Raw genomic sequence first — 7,878 nt, forward strand, 5'->3', positions numbered from 1 at the left:
GTCCACTTCTCTTCTTTCTCGGGCTACTTCATTGTTGAATTTGCTTCCCTCTAATATTCATAGGGAATACGTAGGCCTGGTTGATCCGGTTGCATCTTTCAAGTCAGACTTGGACAAATGTTTAGTTAGCATTCCAGATCAACCATATATTCAAGGACCAGCTCGGTCTGCCAACTCAAATTCGTTGGTAGACCAAATATCATATAAAGATTGAAAGGTAATAAATAGACGAATTATAACCTTTCATTTTAATAGTACTGGGGATTACATTCCCTGTGGCGGTTAGAAAAAGCCCATGAAAATGCACAAAAAGCATTCACCAATTGCCCTGAACAACAGAACAGGTTGGAAGACACTCATTCTCAGCAGCGATGGCAAAAATCAACTTTGAGGGAATTTCTGCCATTTTTTACCATAGCATGGCAGAAAGTGGCAAAATGGTAGAAAATGGTGGAAGATGGTCCCAAATGACCGCCGGTGTTTGAAATGCTTGACCTAAATGCAAAAGAATGGTTAATAATATAAGCACACAATGGCGCGATCCTTGCTAAGTAATGTGCACAATTTAGAAGCTGGGGATCCCTTTCCCAGTAGGCGTAAGGAAGTCCGCAAAAAACCAATCTTAAATTAATTTGAACTCAGCAATTCCATGAAGATCGTAATATACGAAGTACCTTTTTTGGACCAAAAGTCTCATCAATAAATTTTAAATAATAACCAAAATGAATGGACATCTAGTCATTCAGATTCGAATGATATTTGAAACTGCCAGATATACAATTTTTATCACTGGTGACATAAAAACGGGCGCACCAAAAATAGAAAGGGCGCATCAAAGTTTTTGAACAGCACACCGATAAAGAAAGTGGCACACGCATAGATAAAAAGGTACAGGTAGCAAATAAGAGCACAGAAAAACAGAATTTGGCACACCAAACTTTACTTCGGCTCACCGAATCATATTTTGGCCCTCCAAACTCTATGAAAGCACAAGCAAAGAAGCACACAAACTAAAAAAGCTAGCTTTCGACCGAAAATTTGGCTGGCTGCTGAGAGTAAGGTGACCAACTGAATATGTGTGGGTACAAAACATAAACAAGGCAGATAGATTATTGCATTTGTTGAAAAAGCTCAATTAATTGATTCTTCCGTGACTATCTAAAAAATATTAGTTTTTTCTAAGTATCATGTAGCCTCCAACAATTCAGAAAAGGTAGATTCAAGGTTTCCAAAAATTTAGTCCAGCAAAACAAACAGTGATTTGATTTTGATGAATATCATTCTCACATATACCGAATTTCAAAGTATTACATAAATGAACTCGAGTGGTCCTGAACTCCAGGAAATGCTGAAATGTATTCAAAGATACTTGTTGATTGTCAGACCTTTGGTAGTAATGCTACTAACGAATGTTAGAGCGAGGCAGTGCGACTTTTTGAGATTACCAACCCCTTACCGCCAAGTTAAGTCAAGACATTTGGCGCTCAGATTCCGAATTTGATCATTTCACTATATTTAGTGACAATGTCCCCTTATAAATATGCTTTTTGTAGCTATTGATCAAGGGTGTTCTGTGTTCCTCTTTGAATGACACCACAGAGTTTAGTTTTTTTTTTTTGTTGTCCGTTTGTTTTCATTGGAAAAGGTCAGAGACTTCTATTGTAAATTAAGGAGAGCCGGGGGTGGAACGATTTCAACCATCAGAAGACCTGAAATAACAAACAAATCAGAACCCGATTAAAAGGGCCCTGAATCACGCTCAAAAGAGCCCTGAATCCCGATCTGTTGGGATGTTGTGTGACAGTTGCCTTTCCTTCCTTCGAATTCGCTTTCCGCATAATACGCTCGTATGTTACAAAGTCGTGTGGTGCTCCAAGCAAGGGTGCACATTTTTTGAACGCAAGGGGGTTGGTTGATCACGTGCCTTTGGGTATTACAATGGGAGACAAACTTGGGTTTGAATATATAATGTGAGATTTGTTTCACCCTCCTCCCCCTATCAAATCTTAACCTGTCCCCACCCGTAATTCTGGCCTAACCTATAGATCTGCAACACGATATATGAGTGTGAATTTCCCTTGTTAGTTTTTAGCCTTGGTTTTTTAGTCAATCCAAAGCCGTTCACGCTTGGTCCGCAATTATTCTCTGACTCATTCAAGTCTTTGGTTCTGAACCGGGCTTTTAAATGTTCAACGGTTTTTCGTCTTGCTGGCTTCCTGTGCTTGTCTGCCCTTCAGAGCGACACAGATACAACCATTTTCCATCCAAACCATTGGAGTTGGCCGAGCGAGCGACTGACTGAGTGAGTGGTAGGTACAATCCACACATGTACGGTAAACAGAGAAAGACCCGACGCCGACGGTTTCACGAGGCTTCCTCGATTCGAAGGAGGAAAAAAAGACGTTGGAAGATGGGCATATCATGAGGTACGCATAAGATGATTAATTACATTTAGCTTTGATGCGAGATCCAAGATCCTGCTCCTCGTGTGTGGTTGTTTCATTTCAAATTTGTCCTTCTCAAACGACAAGAGGCGATGAGTCTGAACTAAGGATTCAACAATGTTTTAGAGTATCCTTCTTGGTATGAACATCAAATAGTTACGAACTGATTATAGTGTTCCGTATGAAAACTCTATTTCAGGTGGGCTTCACATTCAGATGTTAAGCCGTGGCTGACTCCGACGGGCAGACAGAGTTCCTCGTCTCATGGGCCGGTAAATGATGAACGGCTTCTTTTTATATACATACTTATTCTGAAACTAAGGGGAGAGGGGGGAGGAAAACCCTCTTTAAGTAAGGTTTGGTGGGCGTCTGATAGCTAAACAAGGGGCCTGCACTTTAAAATGAGCCGAATTGCAAAAGGCAAGACCCTGGCCAACACAAAGCAACCACAATATCTTCATATTTCTTCTGGGTGTGTCATTGTTGTTATTTTCTTTTTACAACGATTCAAACGATTGAATCAAAAGCCACGCCTTCCCAAGACTCACCACATGACCCTCCACAGAATGAATGAGCTAGTCAAGGTATTCAACAACCACAAGAAGGCTAGCTTATTCATTCTGTACCCTGAAGTGTGCCATACCTTGAGAGGGTGTAATTTTCAATCCAGTCATTGGATCGAGCTGAAAATTGAAATCACAATTGTGACGACTGGGGTCAGTCTTATTTGAAGAAGAATGCAACGCATTGACTCAAATCAGAATTAATAATTAGCAACCTTACACGTTCCGTCCAGGTTCTAGTGGTTCATGGCTAGAAACAGCACTTGATGGGAGCAAACACCCTTAAATGCTATACTTAGATTGGAAGCTATCTATTTGATGTCTTGCTCTCATCAAGTTGCTGCATACAATTTTACATCGTACATTATGTGCATAGTGCAGAGATTTTGCGCTCGGCTTGGCTTTTTGGCCGTTGGATAGTTCCAATATCACGCTTGGCTAAGTTTTTTATTTTTGCGGGGTCCCAATCTCTCGCTCGCTCACTAACTCACGGTGTCGCTTACTGTAGGTATATGCACAAATAACTAGTAAGTTCGAATATGGCGGAGAAAGCGCACGAAAGAACGGTTTTTAACGGTTAAATCGACTGGGAAAAAACTTCGTTGACAAACAAGGTGGAATCGGTAATTGCTTTCGCTTCGATTAAGGTACGAGTATATAGAAAAACACCTTGGATCGATGTATCACACAAATGCGAGTCTAAGATACTAATGAAGATGTCAAACCAAATTGGGTGATTGGACATGGCGTCGTTTATGGGCGAAGGAGTAATCTTGGGGAACGAACGGAATTGTCTCAATCGTCGACAGTAAGGGTAGGATTGTGGTGTTGACCTTTGCTACCAGAATAACGTGGGGCTGACGATATTTCCTCGGTTTTGCCTACTTCACAGACACCATCGAGTTCCAGCCCCTGGTCAATTCTTGTATGTAACGAGGGTTTAGCCCAAAATGTTCCATTAATTTAATAAGATATGGAAGCGAGGTTCTGTTTACAAATTGCTCAGAATCAGTCAGGCTTTACAATCCTTAGGTGTAGGAGTGAAAGAGATTGATAATAACCAACCATCACTTTCTTGGTGATTTTGCCATGACTTTGAAAAACTGCGATCTGATTTCCTCCATAGGCTTTTAAAAAAGCTTTAAATGTCATAGCAATTTAGATTTAAAGATCCATTTAATGCTATCCTTTTTCTCAATGCCCTTTTTGTTTACTGTTGATAGACACTCAAAGACACAATGCGTATAGAAGAGTAATGGCACAAATGAAATGAAAATATGAATAAAGTAAAAAGACAAAGGACAGGTCCAAACCGAAAGGAAAAAGAAGCTGGCGGGTAGACAGGCAGAAAAAGATCAATGTCTCAGATGACAATGACAGAATTAGAAGTAAACTATGGCGAGAAAGCCGATCATTTGCTTGCGTTGTATACCAATTGTATAAAGGCAGCAGACGTAGTGGTAAGACGAGTCACCAGGGGGAGCGCATTCCATGAATCTACAGTCCTAAAACAAAGGTTCAAAGCCGGGAAGAGGAAATGGTGAAGGGTTTCCCGATCTCTTGCTCAAAAACCCTCCTGGTAATCCTATTGGACACATTGCTGACCAAAACAACGACTTCATCGGTAGAGTAGATATTTCTGACTGTCCTTTCACCGTTGAATATTTTGAAGAAGTTGACCTGATAGGCACTGATCCTTCTACACTTCAGAAATGGAAGATCCCATAGGCGTAACCGTTCAAATTACCCAATCCCCACTGATTCCGTCGTCGTCAAAACGGCCTCGACATCCCCCTCTGAACGGACTCCAGCAGATTGTTCGAGTACCTGCTTCAACCCAGGGGCCCAAACAGAAAAAGCATACTCGAGAATTGGTCAAACATACGTATTAAAAAGAGGCCGGAGAACACAGAGACGTCGCCGAGTTCTCAGATAATGCTCTTCTGAAGATGAAATAGTCTTATATGAACGAACCAATGGCAAATTGAGAAAACCATAAAAAAGGTGCATACTCTTTCGATGGGACAAGGGCTTTGTTGACAAGATACCTTGATTATAATACTGAAGACACCTTCAAAACACGTTATGCTCAAGAATTGAATTTGTGGGTAGTACTTAATATGGACCAGAACGACCTGGTTCTCTTCGCTGAATCAGCCATAGAATTGCAAAATGCCATCAATGCGCTCCACCGCTACTGCCAAGAGAACGGCCGTCAAGTCAGTACCATCAAGACGAAGGCCATGGTTTTCCATAAAGGTCGTCTGCTTCCCACTTATTTCCATATCCAAAAAAGTCCGATTGAAATCGTCGATAATCTTAATTATGTCGGTTTCGCAATATCAGCTCAACTCTCCTTCACCAACCCTCTCAAATCATCAATAGTCAAAGCCAGGGGCCAGGATCGGATACATATGCAATAGACTTCCCATGAAGAATCTTCCCCTCCCAATAGTCGTTCAACTCTTCTGGATCTACGTCACCCCAATCTTTCTCTACGGCCTACACTTTTGGCTTCCCAACTCCGCCCATTCCGCCCTTAAATCCACCGATGACACCTTTACTAAATTCCTCAAGCGATACCTCTGCGTACCCCAATATGCCAACAATGTATGGACGCATTTTCTTTGCGAAACCGAGCCCCTCTTTGTCGGGCTGGTCAAGTTAGTGTCCAACAGTGTTGGCGGTCACGCACCTTTGTCCGGCTCCCAGCCCAATGCCATCAACGACGGGAGCTGACAAAAGATCTGTTCAATCTGACCCACCCACTATACGGCAATAACCAAGAATTTCATCAATTACCTTTACCTAACTGTGTTTGTACTGTTTGTGATTCCCCTCTTCCCTTTTTTCATGAGCACTGAACCAATTCTAGTCATCTCTCCTGTGATATCACCAGTCGAATGTTTTCTCGTTTAAACCATTTTAGTTTCTTCTTTTATTTATTCCTATCCATATTTGTGTAAGTTGCTTACATGCACAATTTTATTATTTTACGAGTTGACATGACCGAAAGTCTCAATAGATTATTAACAATTAATTATTATTATTAATATTTGTAAGCCCCTGCCCTGTATCAAACGATACTTATAAATACAAAAACGAGAACATTTACTGCAATTACTTTTCAAAATATAATTCGTGTTCAGTAATAGTTATGTGAGCAGGTTAATACATGGAGGCAGGCCTTGACTGGACAACTCGACAAAATTTTGTTAGAAGAGGTTTGAGCATTGCGTTACCTCCTCATCAGATCGACGCCCGCAGAGAGAGTACTTAGTCTTAAAGCACCTGGTTGGGACGTAACGCGATACTGAAACATCATTTAACTAGCTTCAAAATAGCTTGCCGCTCCGGCCCTGCCGGACTCCAATTAGTTTCTAAAAGAAAATGACAAAAAGGTATGTCTTGCTTCTCATTAAAACATGAACAAAGAGAAACTATTCAGTTTCAGCCTCTCAAAAAGACGATTGAGACCCAGAAGATGAGGGTGCCTTAATCACATGCCTTTCTCTTCATTTGTTTGAACTTTGAACCCAACCTTTCTCCTCGATAGGACTCCAAAAGGAACTTCAAATTTGCCTATTTGTTTGGCTCAAGATTTTGCTTCCAGAGCTGTATGGTCATGCCCAATAGTGATTATCGCTCTCTGTCCATTTCACACCTCTATGTTCTGCTCCCTCAAAGTCTTCATTATTTTCACATTATTTCTGATGTAGGAGTACTCTCTTGATACTGGTCAAATAAACATGCACTGCTAAGCCCTCACATGGCGCAGTCGGTTTTTTTCGTCCTCGCTTTTTGACCCTTCTCTCTGGACAAGTCTCTTCTCCGCCTAGAACTTTGTCGGTCAACTCGGAACTTCATCTTTCGTCAGTGCTATTTCGACCATGGAAAACGCCAAGAAGTCTCTCGTTGCCAAGAAAGCGGTCTTCTCTCGGCAGTTCAACTCGTGCGAATCGTATCTTTCTCAAGTTGAATCTCTTGACCAAACGCATCTCCATTTGTCGATGGTAGAACGAATAGAGTCCCTACTCGCTAAAGTGGAGTCTGCCCTAGTCAATTGGGAAGAAGAAATGGATTCTTCGGCAGCAAATGTGGATGTGGAGTCTCTTACTGTTGAGAACACAACACTTGATCAATTCTCTGCCAAACTCAACAAATTAAGGTTGCGAATCTTGAAGACTTCCACCTCAATTCGGTCTTATTTAGCGAACTCTGTTCCCTCAAATCTTCCTATCAACGTCTCTTCTCCATCCAAAATCAACATGGCCCTCAAACCAGAAAAACTCATGGCATCTTGTTCGCTCTCTGAATTTCGTTCCTGGCACACTGGCTTCAATCTTTTCTTCTCGTCAAATCGTATGAATCAATTTCCCATCGAGGAGCAACATGGATATCTTCGATCTTGTCTTGAACTAAAACTTCAACAAATGCTCATGACCAAAATCGACACCACGACCCTAATTTATGGCAGTGACGGATGCATTTCTAGGCTTCGTGAAATTTTCATTCAACAAGTACCCTTGCTTACACGACGATATAACTTCTTCAAATGCAACCAAAGTTCTGGAGAGCTTTTCAGCGAATGGTATTTGCGTCTACAACTCGAGGGTCAAGAAGCCGAGCTCTCTTCCATAGGGGAAGACGACCTGTTCACCCTTAGATTGGTCACTGGAACGTCTGATCGCCGTCTCCGGGAGGAATTTTTACGTCAAGCCGAACCATCTCGAAATCATCTCCATCGCATCGCCATGGCTTGGGAATCTGCCAACGTTGTTGAGAGGTCGATATCTCCAGATTCGGTATCGGCAATATGTGCCATATCGTCCTACAAAAGATCTAAATCACACCAAGGTTCTCGTAGCACA

Source organism: Tigriopus californicus, chromosome 7, assembly GCF_007210705.1.
Source record: "Tigriopus californicus strain San Diego chromosome 7, Tcal_SD_v2.1, whole genome shotgun sequence".
NCBI lineage: Eukaryota > Metazoa > Arthropoda > Copepoda > Harpacticoida > Harpacticidae > Tigriopus > Tigriopus californicus.